Source organism: Miniopterus natalensis, chromosome 9, assembly GCF_054644295.1.
Source record: "Miniopterus natalensis isolate mMinNat1 chromosome 9, mMinNat1.hap1, whole genome shotgun sequence".
Lineage (NCBI taxonomy): Eukaryota > Metazoa > Chordata > Mammalia > Chiroptera > Miniopteridae > Miniopterus > Miniopterus natalensis.
In genome coordinates, this window is record NC_142089.1 from 65,326,247 (window position 1) to 65,345,321 (window position 19,075).

Sequence of the window (19,075 nt, forward strand, 5' to 3'; positions counted from 1 at the left end):
TTTAATGGCTACGAGAACAGGATGCTTTCGTTAATGCAGGTCTTCTAAGACTCAGATGTCACACTGGGATTCAATGCACTAAGATTTTAGTAGGACAAAACACCTGTGCGAGGGAAGATGCAGAGAAAGCAGGGTAAGGCTGGGAGAACCATTAGACCACCGTGCACATCTGACCCCACGCGAGCGAGAGAGGGAAAGACAGTGGGGAGAAGTGTTCTTGATGGTTGTGCAATTAAAGGAAGGCTCAGCAAGGCCATCGGGTCGTCCAGGAGCCAAAGTCAGCTGTGAGAGGTGTTCGCTGCTCCAGAACAGCCTGCCCTGGCATCTCTGCTGCCCTCCGTCACGACTGGGAGCAGCCCTTGGGGGACACTGAGTGGGTGTCAGCACACACACTTGAGTGGGTTTCAGAGCACGGCACTGGGGTTCTTGGCCAGCTGCACTCCCGCAGTTGGAGTTCTGTAAAGTGTCATCTCCCAGATATCTACAAATCAAAAGGCCAGTAATACTGAGAAAAGGGTGGTTTGTGGTGAGGAGAAAGTAAAAAGTGAGCAGAGAAATGGCAGGATCAATTTCTTACCCCGACTATGAGCATAGTCCACTCACATGCTAACCTCACCCACAAAGACAAACAAAACTGACACTAGCCAGCTATTTTGCTATAGAAAAGTCAAGATTTATTAACTAATATTGACAATACTTATAGTTTGGACTTCAGCCGTAACAGGTAAAGAAGATTAGATTTTGGCAGATGTAGGGTTTCAGAATATTTCTCCAAAGAACAATTCATCTGTTGAATATATTGCTCTGGCTAGAGTTTGAATAAATTTATGCTAGAGTCTTGGATATCTGTCTGCTTATTTTTTATAATACTAGACTAATAAAATACAGACGAAAGTATCTCTCCAAGACAGATCAGTAGAATCAAATGAAACACAAAGAAGCCCCAAGTGCAAATGGAAATTTACTACATGATAAAGGTAGCATTTCTAATTTGTAGGAAAAGATTATTTGAGAAATAGGGTTGGAACAACTGGTAGCCATCTGGAAAAAAAATAAATTTTGGATTCTTACCTCATATGTTATACCAGAATCAATTCGGGAAGGATCAAAGATTTAAATGTTAAAATAAAAGTACCGATGGGAGAATTTTTAAATCCTCCTGAAGGAGTAAAGAACTTTCAAAATGTGAAACAAAACCCAGGTGCCAGGAAAGAATAGAAAATAAGTATGACAAGTTTGAAAACTACAAATAAGTAGTTTTTCCATTGTGTGTATTGGGGGGGGGGGGGTGAGACAAAAGCAGAAGACAAACTACAAAACTATTTTCAAAATTCATATTAAAAAGGTCTGATATCCCTCAAATATAAAGAGACCCTCTAAGTTAATGAGAAAGATGATTAACCCAACAGAAAAACAGGCAAAGGAGATGAAGAAATATCTCATGAAAAAATATGAAAATGGTTCTTATATATATAAACATGCCCAACTTCACTCATAATAAGAAAACTTCAGGTTCTTCTGAGAAGCAGGCACCGGGATGGGACTAGATATGCAAGAGACGATTTGGGGGAAATTCCTGAGAAGGACAAGGGGAGGGAAGACAGAGGAAGGGGAAACCTTAGGACCATGGTGCTGATCCGACCCTCGGGAAAGAGGGAAGGAAGGAAGGAAGGAGGGTTGGACGGGGGAGTCTCGGGCTGCAGCACAGTTCTAAGAGAGCTTGGCCGGACTGATGGACAGTTGAGTTGAAGTCACCTACAGAGGAATCCCCCACCTTGCAGGACTGTGCCTTTAGTGTCCTGGCCGGGAGAGCCTGTGGGAAGCCCGGCCTCGGCACACTCCCAGTGGCGGATTCAGAACACAGCGGTAATTACACGCTGTGCATTTGTCCGGTGGTGCATTTTCAAGGCCGCCACACATGCTTTGTTAGCAAAAGTAGGGGCAAAGAGGCATTCTCCTGCATTGCCGATGGGAGTGGAGCTTGGTATAACCTTTATGGAAGGCGATTGGTTGCACCTCCCAAAATTTTAAATGTATAAGCCATTTGAACCAGGAATCCCACTTCTACAAATGTTTCCTACAGACATATGTATGTTTAAGAATATTCACTTCGACATTGTTTGTAACAGCCAAAGATTGGTAACAACCTAAACGTACATTCAGTAAGGAACCAGTTAAATTATAAAATATTATGAAGCTATGACCAAAGAAGGGGGAAGCTCTTCGTGTGCTGATACGAAACAGTCTTTAAGACGCACTAAGTCACAAAGACACAGTGAAGAGTGGTATAAATGATATGCTAAAACTGAGGTTAAAACTTTAAAGGGTTGGAGGATAGATGTTCAGATTTGTTTATCTATGCAGAGAATGTCCCTGGGAGAGGACACAAGAAACAGGCAGCATTTCTTGTCCTGAGGAGAGGAACCGAGCGATGGGGGGCAGAAATGGGAGGGACACTTTTCAATGAGTTTTGAATCATGGGAATTCAAAAAATAAACCCAAATTTTAAAGAAATTTAAGATTCATTCTGACTCGATGCACGCTGTTGTTATGCTAAATAAGTGAAAAGTGGCTACTGTGTGCCTAAGGGTATTTATTCAACATAAATTACCTTGAGTCACCCTCACAGCTACTGACACACTGATTCTCTCCCTTCACAAAGTCTAAATATTTCAAATGTACAAGTCTATACAAAAAACTTAAATAAAACATGTTTTATCCATCAACCTTGACAAAGATGCCTTCATAATGGTCTGCAGTGTCCTGCATTTAGGATTTTTGGCTTCTTGAGGATTTCATCCAGGGATGTAATAATGGGGGAGGGCTGGCCAGTGGCCCTCCCTTTTCTTCTGACACCTCCCACTCTGTGTCCTGAATCATGAGTGGCTCCCCCCCCACACACACACACACGTGAACCAGCCCACATGTTCAAACTCCATCCACGCCTCTGAAAACAGCCACCCCTTGGTCACGCCTCAGGGTGGTGTGAGTGGCCCAAAGGCAAATGGAACCAGGAAAGAGATCCATGCAGATATGGAAACAGCACTGAGGCCATTTGGGAATTCCAGGGGATGAGATGCCTGCAGGGCAGTCGAGAACAGGGGTGATGGATTTTTAACCAATACTTGGCTGGGCTGAATCCTATTTCTTAGAATTCCCCTTCCCATGCTCCTTGGGGGGGGTTGGTGGGCAGGGAAGAAGCAGCAGCCTGTTTGTAAGTCACAGGCATGGTTGCTAATCTGCAGCTCACCCGCTGCCACCAGACAGCAGTTACCCCTCCCCTCCGCCTCCCCCTGGGTCCTCCTTCTGCTCCTCTGACTCCTGGGTCCGGTGCATGGGTATGTTTAGCTCTGTGGCAAGGAACACCCACATCCCTAAGGTCAGAGTTAACAAGAACTGGCGCAGGTTTCCGTCCATCTTCATGGGACTCCAGCCCACACTGTGGGCTCCGGCTTGCTGTTGATCTCCCCACTTTCCGTCCCTCTTCCCTTCCCCATTGTCTGCCCCGCACATTTCAAGCTTCAACAGCAGACATCGCCACAGTGACTTCATGAATCCTACAACCTTATAAGGTCAAATTCCTGTGACAAATTTCCTTTCATATATGTGTGTGTACGTACACTGTGTACATGTGTGTGTGTTGATTCTGCTTCTCAGATTGAACCCAAATTCACAGGTGTGGGCTCCTGGTGAACACATCCATTTGGCCTTGTGACTTCTTGCCCTCTGGGAAGGCCACGGCTGGAGCAGGGCTATCCTTTAAAGCACAGCACCCAGGGCAGGGGCCTCAGGGGCCCAGGAAGAGAGGAGCACTGCACCCAGGGTAAGAGGACAGAAGGTGCCTGGAGAAAGGGTGCCATTTAAAAAAAAATTTTTTTATTGTTCAAAATATTACAGATGTCCTTTTTTCTCCCCATTGACCCCTTCTACCTGCACCCACCTCCTCCTCAGTCCCTCACCACACTATTATCTGTGTCCTTGGGTTTTGCATATATGCATATAAATTCTTTGGTTAACCCCCCCCCCAAGGGTGCCATTTTAGATGGGGTGGTCAGGGAAGGCTTTTCCAAGGTGGCCTCTGAGCTGTGACATCAATGATAGAAAGAACCTTCCAGACAGAGGCCAGGATGAAAGCCCTGAGTCATGAAAGTGTGGTCTGTCCTGAACAGCAAGAAAGTCAGTGTGGCTGGACTGAGGGTGCCCAGGGAAGAGCTCAGGGGCGAGACCAGAGAGCCTGCAGCATCCAGGCGGTGGTGGCCCCGTGGGCTCAGGTAAGGAGTTTAGGTTTAGTCCAGGTGTGAGGGAGAGCGGTGATGGGGTGCGAGTACAAGAATGCCACCATCAGGAAAAATTTAAAAGCACTGCTCTGGCTGCTCTGTGGATATCAGACAGAGGAGGATTGGGTGCAGACTCCCCGTGCGCCCCACACCCCTCTCAGGCTTCCCCTCCTGACCTCTCTCAGCCGGGCTCTTCCACTTCTGATGCCAGCTGGTCACCCCCAGGAGTGGGAATGATTCCTGTCTCCTTCCCTGTGGAGCCACCTTGGGCTGTGTGCACCCCTGCACTAGGTCCCTGCTCCTCTCACGGTGGCCTCTTCACAACTCCCTCCATCTGCTGACAGTAACTGCCCCCTCTCCTCATGCTTTCCTGTGCTGAGATCTCCGCTGGTTTTCACCCCATTTACTGAACTACAAAAGGCCCCCAAACTCTGCTCAAGTTACCCTAATGTAAGAACACCCTCCGTTTCACCTTTGGGATGCCCTCCTGTGCAGGATTAGAGCACAACTCACTCTATTCTGTTCAGAATCCTTTCCATCTTTCAATGACTAAGGCTTTATGTCTAGTTTCTTCTCTCCTTAGCATAAGTCCTGTCCTAGGAAGGGCTTCAAATCCCTGTCCTCCAGGACAGCCCTGCTAGGCCATCAGGGCCCTGCCTAGGTGTGCCTGCACCCAGCAGGGGCCGGAGTAAGGCTGTGAGGAAGGCGAGACCCCACTACTGGTAAGTTTATGTGAAGTCCTGCCGACGGTGTGAAGGGGGTCGTGAGGAAGCATCTTCCCCCAGGGGCATCCTCAGCGATGTGTCCTAAGACGCGTGGGAGCCACACGATCACACACAGTTCTGTGAGGTCCTCTTGTTACTGCGTTAGACACAAACAACCTCGCTCCTGATTGGTAGGGCTTGTGCAATTTGGGTTTACTTTTCTATGTAATGTAAAGAACCTGTAAATTTAACATATTTTTTTAAAGAAATCACCCAACACTAAACATTTTAACATTATAGTCATTTACATGGATAATAATTTTTATTAGAAATTATAAAAGATATACTTTAAAAAACTGACTTTTTTTCAATTACAGTTTACATTCAGTATTATTTTGTACTAGTTTCAGGTGTACAGCATAGTGGTTAGACAACCTTATACTTTACGAAGTGTTCCCCCTGATATTTCCAGTGCCCACCTGGCACCATACATTTGGACTTTTTTTTAATCTAAAAGTGCATTTTGGGATTAATGTAAATGAAACATTTTATATTACTTTAACCTTCTAATTTCTTTATCATGGTTAGGGTCCTGTGTTCAATACCATCATTAAGTCTGATCATGAATTGAGAAAGTTCATTGAAAAACTAAGTTTGCTTTGTACTAGGTTTGCAAATGACCAATTTAAGTTCATTATTATTTCCTTTGGTAAATTGCCTCCATTTCTTTTGTGAGAAGTGACCTGTTTTTAGTATTAGGGTCTTTCTTTTAAAATTTGGATATGCATTTATTTTTATTGTTAAAATACTTCGTTATAAAATATTTTAAACATTATAAGTCGCCCTAGCCGAGTGGCCCGGTTGGTTGGAGTCTCATCCCAGTACACCAAAAAGGTTGTGGGTTCAGTTCCAGGTCAGGGCGCATACCCAGGTTCTGAGTTAGATCCCAGGTCAGGCCGCCTATGGGAGGCAATGGATGGATATTTCTCTCTCTTCCCCTCCCTCCTTCCCCCTCTCTCTCTCTAAAAGATCAATAAAAACATATCCTCAGGTAAGGGTTAAAAAACAACATTATAAATCAATCAAGAGAATATTATAATAAACCCCAACATAACAATTACCTCTATTAATAACTGACATTTAGCCTTTGTAGCATCATCTGTTACACATATTTGATAAACTATTTAAAATAAATTCCAGACATCGTATTTGCCTTTAACTACTTCAGTTTGCATCTTAATGAAAATGACATTTAATTATATAACCAAAATACTATAACTTCACAAAAGGAACAATAATTCCTTAAGTATCATTTAATTCTCCATCCATATTTAAATTTTTCTAATTGGCCCCCAAATATCTGCTTATAGTCGGTTTGTTTAAATCAGGATCCAACACTCCACACACTGCATTTGGTTCAGTTTTGTATTAAAAGCTCTTACAGGAAAATTTACTGTCACTCCCCTCTCTTCAAATATATGAAGATATTTGACCTTTTACAATAATGATTTCATAGACTATGGAGGCAATAAATATGTATGTAGCCAAAGCCTTTTTAAGGTCAATAGGTGCTTGAACTTAGTTCAGAGGCTCCGGAGAAAGCATTCACAGAACAGCGAGGTTCTCAGCAGCCTCACAAATGCTGCCTTGCAGGCTATTTTTGGAAACACATCTGTCTGCCGCCACTACAGCGCATTACTCCCTCCACAAAAATGCGGGGTTTTCTTGTTCAAAAGGGAACAGTCATTTTTAGAGCCATATTTCTTCCACTTGTCTGGCGAAGTCTTTAGCAAATGCTTTCTAGAATTACAAAGCGATACCTGCCGCGCTCCCTGAAGCCGGCCCTCAGCGAGCACCCCCCGGGGAAGCCTGACCTTCTCCCGGCCCCCAGGGAGGCGCCCGCCCCGCAGAAAGGGTTCGCAGGGTGTTGCCTTCCTCCCGTCTTACAGACCGGGGGCAAACAGGGACCACGGTGGGCGGAAATCTGTTTAAGGAGACCCTAGGAGGTTAGGGAACAATTTGAAGGAGCTATCCTGAGTCTTCTGGTGAAGCAAAAGGGTCTTTTCACCTCCACAGGAAGCAAATATTACTTAATTTACTACAGCTGCCTTGAGCTGACTCCAAACAAGATTGGCTTGCGGCTTTCCCGTGGGATTTTACTACTGTGGATGTCTGTCTTGATATTAACTTGACTAAAAGAAAACTCTTATTTTTCTGATCCTCACCTGAGGATATTTTTTCCATTGCTTTTCAGGGTGGAAGGGAGAAAGAGAGAGAGAAAGAAACATCGATGTGAGAGAGACACACTGATCGGTTGCCTCCTGCATGTGTCCCAACCGGAGGCAGTACCTGACCTTGGCTGGAATCGAATCCAGGACCCTGCAGTCTGAGGGCCAACGCTCTAACCAGCGAGGGCGCTGTCTTTTGTTTTTTAACAACTATATCAGTGCTTATTCAGGCAAGAACATTCCAATGAGGCCAGGGTGAGGGGTGTGGCTGGGGTGGGATAGGCTTGCATCTTTGGTGGTGTGAGGTTGACACCGGAATCTGGTGGATTGGAAATTAAAGGAACAGCGAACTGGAGCCTTTCTTCACTGGGTTCTGGAAGAAGATCAAACCCTAATGCCTCAAGGCACCCATTGTGTATACCGAGTTAACCTCTCCTAGGTATCTAGAGTGGGCTAGTTAGGTACCAACCTTGGGAAAAATGAGAGAAGAATCACTGAAATCATTTTCTGGGGCATCGCATTCGAAGGGGTGGGCCAAGCGCCAGGCAGAGGCCCTGACCAATGTCTGAGTTGAGGCCAGGTGAGATGCTCAGGCTCCCCAGGCCTGCAGCCTCACTCGAAGGGAGTTTTTAATGAAAAAGCTATGCCCCGGCCAGGAGTGGACATCCTGAGAGCTGCTAGGGATGGGGGGGAGCTGGTTTGGACACTGCCTTCAAAGCCAGCTCACACGTTCCAGTAATGACACTCCCGCACGTTGGGGACTCTTCTCGTGGAATTACCTTCACTCTCATGAGACAAGCAAGTCTAGTTTCACTCCTACCTCAGTTTTGAACCAACCAATATTTTTTCAGCTGGTTTACTCATTTTACCTCCAGACTTAACTACAAAGCCCATCCTCCTGGCTTTGTTATGACCAGCTGTGTGGCCTTAGTCTCACCACCTAATGTCTCAGGTACCAATTGCTCTGTCTAAGGCAAAGGGATTGGATTAAATGATCTCCAAAGTATCCTCCAGCTTGAAAATCCCAGGACTAAGTGATGAATGGAGACCTGCCATGGCTGAGAATGCTCACAGGAATGTCACAGGCTCTGAAAGGAAAACATTGAGAAACATCACAATAAGCAGTGCATTTAATTCCATGCTGACTATTTTGAAAAGAACAAAGACCTAACTATTCAATTCATTCACTGAGTGAAGGTCCCACTGAGAAGATGCTAGGTGTTAGGGCCTGTGCCGTGGGCTGGAGACATTCAGGCGAGCAAGGCAACTTTCCTACCCTCTTCAACAATAGTAATAATAAAAATAATTACCTTTTACTGAGTTCCTTCAATGAGCCCATCACTTTACAGACTCTAAGTCTTGAAGGAGCTCACCGCTCAGGAAGGCGACAACCAAGCCAGTGGGTCGATGCACTGTGATTGTGACAGCTAGCATTTACTGAATTTTTACTATGTGAAGGCATAACGCCAGTCACTTTACATGAATCACTTCATTTAATTTTGATAATGACCTTATGAAGTAGTTCTGTTATTAGTGACATTTGTACGTGAGGAGTCCTGAGGCATAGGGACATTATATAAATTGCCCAAGAGCTCGTGGGTATGTAAGGTTAAAAACTGTTGCCTCTGAGGAGTAGGACAAGAGGGAGAAAAGAACGGACAAGGGCTGGTGATTCTATGAATCCTTCTACACCATCTGATACTGGAATCATGGAAGGCCGCCATAGCATATGCAGGCCACAAGCCCAGAAACCGGTAAGAGTCCCTGCAGAAGGAAGGGGGCTAGGGCAGGGGGTACCCACAGTGGCCTGGGTAGAGGAAAGATGAGCGCAGCACCGAAGACAGGTATTCCAGCCCCAGACTTTCCCTGGGGCCCCTTCCATCTTATCGAGTTGATGCGCTGGGACCTTCTACTTCTGGGACGGGACATTTTTATTATGACCCATAGGTGACAAGGCAGTTTAAGAGGATCTCCACCCACCATCCCCATGTTTTCCAGGCCATTTCTTAATGTGTCCTCTACGCTCCCACATGCCCCTTCCCCTCCTCCGGCAAACAACACTGTGCCGCAGGCATGGAACAGCCCAGCCTCTATCCCCCCCACACCTGTCCCAGGGGCTCCTCCTCCCTACTTAGGCTGCCTCCTGTGGGTGACTAGATGTGCTTCACGTCTACAAGGGAAACGGCAGGCAGGGTCCTAGGGACAGGAATCAGACCGAATTCTTTCTTTCTGTTTTCCAGATTATTAATGTTTTATTATTATACTGCTTAACACTGGAATAGATTATTATTTAGGGTTAGCACATGTATGAAAATGACAGTGGTGGTTTAGATTCAATATGCAGGACTTTGTTTTTTAAGTCCCCCCCACACACACCCCGCCACACGCACACACACTTTTTTCCTTCAGAATAGTCCTTGAGCATCAATCAGTGTTTGGTGGTTTCTTCCAGCAAGCCTTTTGCTTCATTTATTTTGGTTGCTAAGTACAGAGATCCACCTTTATCTGGGTGATCCAAAACCATGATTCTCCTGTGAGCTGTTCTAATCCTGGCCTTCCAGCAGATGGGCTTACACCCAAAATAAGACTAGCTTCTCGCCTACTCGTTTTCTGTTCAAACCCTCCTCTACAGTCGGATGAAAGGTTAGGAGTTGAACTCTTCTTTGCCGTTTCTGTGATTTCTTGTTCTAGAGGTTTCCAGGTCTGAAATACATAGCGGCCAGTCCCCGGTTGATCTGCACGTCGGGCCGTCTGGTCGAGGGTGGCGAGTACTCACCGGCCCAGACCGGGTGATTTCATGCTTAAAGGTAATGTGGAGATATCACCTCTTTTTCTACCAAATGAAAGAACATACCCTTCCTGGTGGAACTGCAGCAGCAGAATACGCACGGTGGGAATGGGGCAGTTAACTGCCAGCCCTGCCACACGCGGGACCTGAAAACTCCAAGTTCCACCTACTCCCTCCCGCCCTCCTCAGTACACTCGACCCCAGGCCCCCACTTCAGGACCCCAGTCCCCCTCTCCCTCCTCCGCTCTCCCCTGCACGCTCATGTCTTCTGCCCTTTCTTCAGTCTGTTAAGATTTTTAGTCGCTCTGTCTCCATCGCGAATACCCCCCTCCTTCAGAACACACACACACACACACACACACACACACACACACACACACACACAGGTTCTGACCTTAGCTGGACATGGAGCTACTTAGACAAGACATTGCTGTTCGTTCTGCGTGGTTCAGTGCTGCTGGGAAGTGGAGCCAGAAGGCCCTATGCACAGAGGTGCTGAAGGTGGCCAACGTTCATCTAAAGAGAGAGGGAGGGATTAAACATGGAGAGAGACAAAAGACCACAGGGCTGAAAGGAAACAAGGCAGTAATTTGTATTCTCAGCTCGCCCGAGTCTGCTACCAGCCCTTCATGAGACGAACGGTACCTGCCTCCCCAAAGGGATGTGTCTTTCCTACATACTTCACTGTGGCTTAGCTGGTTTGAGACTGTTTCTTGCAACTCAGTCATTGCTGATTAAGATATTCTCTTTCCCTGGCTGGCAAACTACCCCTAAGCCATTAAGGCCCAGATCAAAAGTCCTCTCCAGCGTGAAGCCTCCCTGAGGATGGAAATTGTGGCTTCCCCCCAAACTGGCTCACACACCATGAGAATGTGGCCCAATTTAGGGGGCATCTAGCTGCTCCCCTCTGGCCCAGGAACCCCTTGAGGGAAGAGATGTCTGTCTCTAAATCCCCAGCAATTCCCGCAGTACCTCGGGTGCCAGCTGCTCAATAAACATTTGATAAATGAATGGACTCATTGGTGGATGGATGGGGTGGGGTTGCCTTTCCACTTTCTATCAGTGACCTTTGTAGAATTAAAATGAAAGTGCACTGGTTTCCCTTACACTTACCCACACAACTTCCAACCTGCAGTCTTCCCAGCTGGGTACATTCCTCAGGAAAGGCCTGTTCTCTTTTGGGCTGCTTCTCACCTTATTTTGGTTTCATTTTGGCTAGTTCCAAATCATCCCATGAGCTTATATTCAGAAACTAAGGCTATACAGCCCTCACATGTGGGCTGCAGCCAGTGTGATGGGGTGGCCTTGCCAAGCTGTTCCTAAATGCCAGTCAGGGATGGGCTATTCCAGAATCAGCCCAGCCCAGACCTTCTGAATCTATCTGAGAGAAGACTCTGGGATCCCTGCTTTGGCAGGCTGCAAAGAATGGTCAGCCAGGTTTGGGACCAGCTGGCTAGGTCCCAGTGCTTATGAGGGTAGGTTAGAGGCCTGTGCATTGAGAAAGATGTCAGACTCTATTCTGATCAGCCACTGGTCCACAGCAGTGTGGACAAAGACTTCCGTCCAGGCATGTCTCCCTGCCCTTCTCTCCCCATCTTTGTCCCGGCTCATCTCCCACTTCAGGTGCTCCTCAAATCCAGCGTGGCCAATCCCTTCCCAGGTCATTTTCAGTGCCTGACTTCTCCTGAAGCCAGCCCTTCAGTATACATTGTTTGATCAGCTTCCTACAGCACAGCATTTCATTGTTTTCCTGCGCCCATGCTCCTGTTCCCTTTGGTCCCCCACAGAGACTGCTCTTCCACGCATAATTATATCGGAATTCTATCTTTTTTCAATAACAACAATAGTTGTAGTAATAACAACTACCGTTTGTTGACTGTCTCCAAGTCAGCCATTCTACATACATTATGTCATGCAATCCTCACAACAACCCTGTGAAATAGAAAAGGGACTCCAGGCTTAAATGTTCAAGGTAAACACAGCAGGTAAGTAACAGAGGCAGAGAACCAACCATGTCCGCTTTTCCTATTATGCCACTTTGAGTCCAATATTCCCTGCAAATACCGCCCCCTGCATCCTAGATCACCGCCATGAAAAGAATTATTTTCTCTTCTATCTCCCATAGTATTTTGTGACTCTTCTGAGGAAGCTACCCATTGCATTAAACTGTAAAGCATAATAAGAACAGACTGTTCTTTATATTGCTTATCTTTTGTGCCAGAAAAATACAGGTGTCAGGGCAAATCCATCAGCTCCCTTAAGAAAACCACTCACATGCATGTTCCAATATTTATGTGTATTCAAATCCCAAGGTCACCTGATCCCATGTATGTGACCTTGAACAAGCAACCTAAATTCTCTCTTTATTTTTTACTGACTACTGTAATGAAGGATAATTATAACGTATGCCTCACAGGGTTGTTGTGAAGGTTAAACACTAGAACTCAGTAAGTCGTCAATGTTTAATAAATGTTTGCTACTGTTAACTGTTGAGCCATAAAAATGTTATTGTGGTAGATGGTTTGGAGCCCTTCTCTAAAGTAAAAAACTTACTGTTTTCTGTCTACTCACTACTCACTGAGTATTTCTGTACTCCAAATGTGTGGGGGTTTTCCCCTCACCAAGTAGTTCTCTAATTTTGGGGGGACACCACGTAGGTGTCCTACAGTTTAACTCAGTTCTGACACTCTCTGCCTGGGTGTCCTACCATTGGAGTTAGCATCAGGTCCCACAGGTGAAGCGTTCAGTCCCACAAGGCTGCCCCCGCCCCACTGCAGACACCAATCACAAGTCCAGGTTGTCACCGTGTGTTCCCATGACCCCCTCCTCGGTTCGATAATTTCCTAGAGCAGCTCCCAGAACTTAGGAAAACAGTTTGCTTTCTAGATTACTAGTTGATTTACAAAAGGACACGCACAGCGCAAGGTATGTGGAAGGAGTGTGGCGCCTCCATGTCCTCTCCAGGCGCACCCCTCTCCCAGCATCTCCACGTGTTCGCTAACCCGGGGAGCTCGCTGAATGCAATCCTTTGAGGGGAAAAAAAAATTTAATTGGAGGTTTCACTGTATAGGCATGACTGATTGACTCGTCGGCTATTAGTAATTGAATCAACCTCAGCCCCTCTCCCCTCCCCGGAGGTAAGGGTGGAGGGTGGTGGGGCTGAAAGTTCCAATCCTCTAATCACATGGTTGGTTTCCTTGGCAACCAGCTCTCATCCCTCTGCTGATCTAGGAGCTTTCTAACAATCACCTCATTTCACCATTAATGCTCTGGAGCTATTTCAGGAATGAAGGTCAGAAACCAAATGTTGTAACAAAAGATGCTTCTATGCTCTAATCACTTAGGTAATTATAACAGTTTTAGGAGCTGTGAGGCAGGAACCGTGCATAGACACCAAAAAATATATATATTTTAAGATATATGACAATATTACACATTCCTTGGGGGAGAATGACTCTTTCCTGCCCCATCCAGGCTAGGCTTGACCATGTGATTTGTTTTGTCCTATGAAAATTAAGGAGTGATATGTGCCATCTCTGAGCCAAAGCTTGAAGAGCCTTTGTGTGGTCTATCACTTCTCCTTTCCTTCCACCACCAATCTGTTTCATCAGCCTGGGAGACTCGGAGTGAAAATGATAGGAGCAGAACTGTGATGGGCAACCAGGCTGTGATAGACAAGGCATGTAAGTGAGGCACAGAGCCTTGTTTTTATAAGCCACTGAAATTCGACGGTTGTTAGTCACCATGCTATAACTAAGCCTAGGCTGACAGATACAGTTGTTAAAGAAGATTTATAGAAAGCTTCTTATTTAAGTATTTGCCTGCTCCATCATTACTCATGGATCCTCCGTAGACTTAAGCCATTAAGCAGTTTTTACATCAGCCTGGCAGCACCCTTCCCACTGAAAAGGCTTTGGAACTTCGTCTTACGGACACTAGATGATTCCAGAGGCCCTGGGATGTTTGCTATCGGGTGTCTGCCAGTTTTTCAGAAGCCAGTTTCTAAAGTCCAGCCCTATTAACAAGCTCTTCCTAACAAAGAGCAAATTTGTAAAGTGCATAGACTGGGATGTGTCTCGTGACTAGTGTGCACAGCAGCCGTAGCTGGTTAAGCTGGTCTTTGGAGATTGTAGAGATGGTTGAAAATGTCTGGGCCAGGCTGTGCTCTCAGGGAGCCCCAACCCCCAGCCTTTCCATATACCTCAGCCCCAGTCTGGGGCTCTTCTCAGGCTAGGCCAGCTCTCGGGTGAGCCTTTACTGCTGCACAGCAGACCCATGACCTCAACAAGCTGCCTTGCTGTCCCCTGAGCTTCTCCCTCCTCTGACTCTAGAGTGGGACACTGCCTTCTAACTCCCAGATCCTTCCTTACTGTCACTCAAGAAAAGCACTTGCATCCTTTTATTTGCCTTTTTTACTGCTTACTTCATTAAATAAGAGGGGAAAAACCAAGTATGGGTGAATTTAGAAAGTTCCAGATTCTTCTTAAGAAGTCTGTCCAGTAGTGTATGGCCTATGATTCCTTCTTGGATGAACCTGGGTTTCCCCTTGTCAGGTGTCTGAGGTCGGGGCTCCCACAACCTTTCTACAGCCCTTTGAATCCAGGAGCAAGAATGCAGCTCAGCCTTGATAGAGCCTAGAAGCAGCACCTGGAAGGTTTTCAGAAACCCACACAGTTCCCCCTCCCCTAAGTGTCATGCACAACTCTTCACGATTCTTCTCGGTCAGGGCAGTGTTCTGGCCTCCCTGTGACTGCGAGAAGCACAGCCACTCCCCAGCCCTCAGGTTGACTTCGTGGAGATGCCAGCCCCCATTCTCAATGCTGTGATGAGACTTTCACAGGTATTAACTCTTTTTATGCTCAAGACAACCCTATAAAGTAGGTACCTTTACTATAATCAATCACCATTAGCCTATTTTACAAATGAGAAAATTGAGGCCCAGAGGAGTTCATACAGATTTTCTAGCTCATAAAGGGAAGGTTCAGGATTCAAGCCAGACAGTCTGACTCCAAGGGTCACAGTCTCGGGTCACAACCCTCTGAACCCCAAGCCCAGATTTCCAGGGGGAAGAACCTGATAAGGCTCAGTACGTGGCAGGAGCAGCCCTTGGTGTCCTGTGAACTGTACCAGTCAGCTGGGGTTATTAGCACAAACATGGCAATGGAAGACAAGGAGCCATGAGCTGGGGTGTGGGGCGGAGGGAACAGCAGTTCTCAGAAAAATAGAACATTGCGTAACAGGCATTTACTCATAAAGGTGCTGCTACATCCTGTGTGGCAGGAGTTCAGCTTCCACACTTACTCATGAACTGACTGAAGATCCAGGAGGTTAAACTACTTGTTCCAGGCTACGAATAAGTGAGGCAAGATTCAAACACAGCCTATCTAATTCCTAAGGCTTACGGTATCGTAATACACTTTCAGAGGAGGATGGCCAGGACAGCTGAGAGGAGGCATTATGTGGCAGACTGTATTTTCCAAAAAGAGCTATAATATCTCCCACCCCACAGGATCTTCCTAAAATATTAACTTTGACATTTCCCCCAACGAGAGAAGGGGAACATAGTCATTCCCTTAGATTTGGGAGGGCTCGTGTGGCTATGGCGGAGGTGACACTCCAGGATTTCTACGGTAAGGTGATAAAGAATGAGATGGCTTGCCCTGTACTCTTCAGATGCGCACTCCTGGAACCCAGCCGCCATGCTGTGAGGAAGCCCAAGTGTATCCATGCAGAAAGACCACATGGAGAAACCTTTAACCTACCCAGAGAAAGAGAAATGCCTGGCCTGCTTGAGCTGTTCTAGCCCCCCAGATACCATCTGACTATAGTCTCATGATAGAACCAGAGCTGGAACTGCCCAGATGAGCCCTTCTCAAATTGTTTTAAGCTGCAAAGTTTGGGGGGGATGTGTTATAGAACAACAGTAACCAGACAAGCATATTCTGAGGAACAGGTCTCTGCAGAAGGACATGAGAGCCGTCTTCAAGTATCTGAGGGCTGCCATGTCTAAGAGTTTGACTTGGGGTGCAGAGCTCTAGGCAACAGTCCTAACATCAACAGTTGGGGATATTCTACAGAGGCAAATTCAATTCTTCGTCGAGGTCTTCTCTAACTACAGAACTTTAAAACGCTCATGCAGAAATGAGCACTCTGCCACCAGGCGTATTCAAGCAGAGGGATGACCACTTTGGGGGATGTTGTATAGAAGGGTCCAGAAGACCCCAAAGGCACTTTCCAACTCTAAAAATATATAATTTCAAATGACCTAAGGCTAGAACTGTTTTCGAAGAAGAAACATTTAGTAAATGCTTCTTAGAAGAGGTGAGGACCAACCTGGGCTTTTTAAGTTGGAGAGGGTTGGGAAAGGTGAGAAGTAGGGGGGGGCCACTCAGCAAAAAAATGGTGGAAACTTTTTTTTTTAGATATCTCTTTATTGATTTCAGAGAGAGGAAGGGAGAGGGAGAGAGAGAGCTGGAACACAGTGATGAGAGAGTTGTCATTGATCGGCTGCTTCCTGCACGCCTGCAACTGGGGATCGAGCCCACAACCTGGGCATGTGCCCTGACCGGGAATCAGACTGCGACCTCCTGGATCCTAGGTCGATGCTTAACTGCTGAGCCCCCCTGACCAGGCAAGTCGTCCCACTCTTATCTCCACAGTAAGCCCTGCATCTGTTCCTGGTGTTCCATTTGCACTGTCATTGGCTTTGTTCAACCATCATCACCTCCCCCTGGATGGCGACAACATTCCTCAGAATGCTCTGAACGTGTCAGACCTTGTCTCTAAAACCAAAACCTGCATTCAGTTTCCACCACCTTTAGAATAAAGTTGGAATTTCTTAGGCATCTAAGGCTTTCATATGGTGAAGAACAAGGGAAGGGGGAGGTGGGAAAGATGGGTCAGGGGACAGGCAGACATTAATTCCCGCGTTAGTTTCTTAGGACTGCTATAACAAATTATCACAAACCATATAGCTTAATGTAGCAGAAATTAATTTTCTCACAGTTTTGGAGGCTGGACATCCAAAATCAAGGGCTATGCTCCCCTTGAAGGCTCCAGGGAAGAATCCTTCCTTACCTCTTTCTGGCTTGTCAGAGCTCCTGGAAATTCTTGGCCTTCCATGGTTTGCAGCTGCATTACTCTAATCTCTGCCTCTTTTTTTTTTTTTTTAATATATATATATATATATATATATATATATATATATATATATATATATATATATATATTGATTTCAGAGAGGAAAGGAGAGGGAGAGAGAGAGAAATATCAATGATGAGAGTCACTGATGGGCTGCCTCCTGCACACCCCCAACTGGGGATCAAGCCCACAACCTGGGCATGTGCCCTGACCAGGAATTGAACCCTGATCGCCTGGATCCTAGGTCGACGCTCAACCGCTGAGCTACGCCTGGCGGGGCTCTGCCTCTGTCTTCACACAGCTTTCTTCCCTGGGTGTGTGGGTTCAAATCTTCCTCTCCTTTCTCTTAGAAAGATACTGGTTATTGGATTTAAGGCCCCTTCCTAACCCAGTATGGTCTTATTTTAACTTGATTACACCTGCAAAGACCCTATTTCCAAATGAGGTCCCATTCACAGGTACTGGGGGTTAAGACTTGGAGACACAATCCAACCCTCTATAATTTACATTGGCGGAAACTGCAGAACAATGGCTTAACATAGGGATGGAACCTTACTTGTGAAAAAGTTCTGGATGAAATGAAGAATTTCAGGAGCAGGGGAGGTAATAGTAATAGGATGAGCCAGGTTGCCAGCAGGGCTTCTTGAACAATGGAGTACCATGCGTGATCAAACGATACAATTTTACTCATGAAAAAAAATCAATCTGGAAGCTGGACATAGAAAATATTACGGGATGATAAAGTGAGGAAGTTCGATTAAGAAGATGTCACAGTGCAAAGGTGAGGAGACAGGCACAGGATTAGACTGAGAGCCCCAGGAGGCTGTTAATTTTGCCTGTTTTGTTCAGCGATATATCCCAAGAACCTGGAACAGTGTTTGTGACATCATAGGTGCTGGATACACAGTTACCGAATAGATGAATGGGCGGAGGAAGTAGCTTGGGCGGTAGGAAAGGAGAGGAAGGAAAGCCGCCAGAGGCCGTTCAGAGGCGGACCGAATCAGCTGGCCCTGGCACAAGACAGAGGTGGCGGAGCAGCATCGGTTGGGCATCGCTTAAAGTCAAGCCTATAACGGGCACCTGTTCCAGACAGAGCTGAACCTGTCCCCACGGCCTGCAGCCTGGCACTACCTGAGACCCCGCGCGACTCCCCGCCCCAGTGTGCGCCTGGGGCACAGGCGCACAACCTCACTCACGCCCGAGCGTGTCCTGCGCTGCAGGATGCACACAGTAGGGCCCCCCACCCCCAACTTTCGATGAACTTATGAATAAATAGATTTCCGCATTTACGCAAAATTGAAAGATTTCCCCAGGTCTGAACCCGGGGTTTTTACACTCTGCAACGCTTCCAAGCGCCTGCCTGGCACAGAGCGCCCCAGAGCCCTTGTTGAGCCAAAGAGAATAAATCAGAGTCGCCCCGTTCCGCGCGGGCAGGACGGCAGCATCCACCCGTAAATCCTTATGTAAGAGTCCATGGCCCTCCCAGCCCGCTGACACCCTCCCTCGGCCGGAGAAGTGGAAGAAGGGAAGCGAGAGGAAGCGAGCGCGCTCTCCACACACACACTCTCCCGGCGGCAGTCGCACAGATTAATTCCCAGCCTCCGTTTCCCACCACGATCCTAAGGCACCGCGGCCGGCGCCGGGCGGGCGGGCGGAGGGGCGGCGCGCGCGCGTCGGGGCTCGGGCGCCTCCAGCCCCGCGGGGGAGGCCTGCCCACCCGGCGCGCCCCAGGCGCCGGGGCTGCGGGTGACAGCGGCCCCAGAAGGTGACTCGGGTCTACGGCGGTCCCCGCGGGGTCCCCGCAGGCGCCGGTGCAGGTCTGGCCCGGGAGCCCCGCCCGGGGACAGCAGGCGTCCCGCCCCGGATTCCGGCGGGGTCCGCGGCCCCGTTCCCGCCCCGGCCTCGCCGGCCCCGGAGGACGCCGCGCGCCGCCAAGCC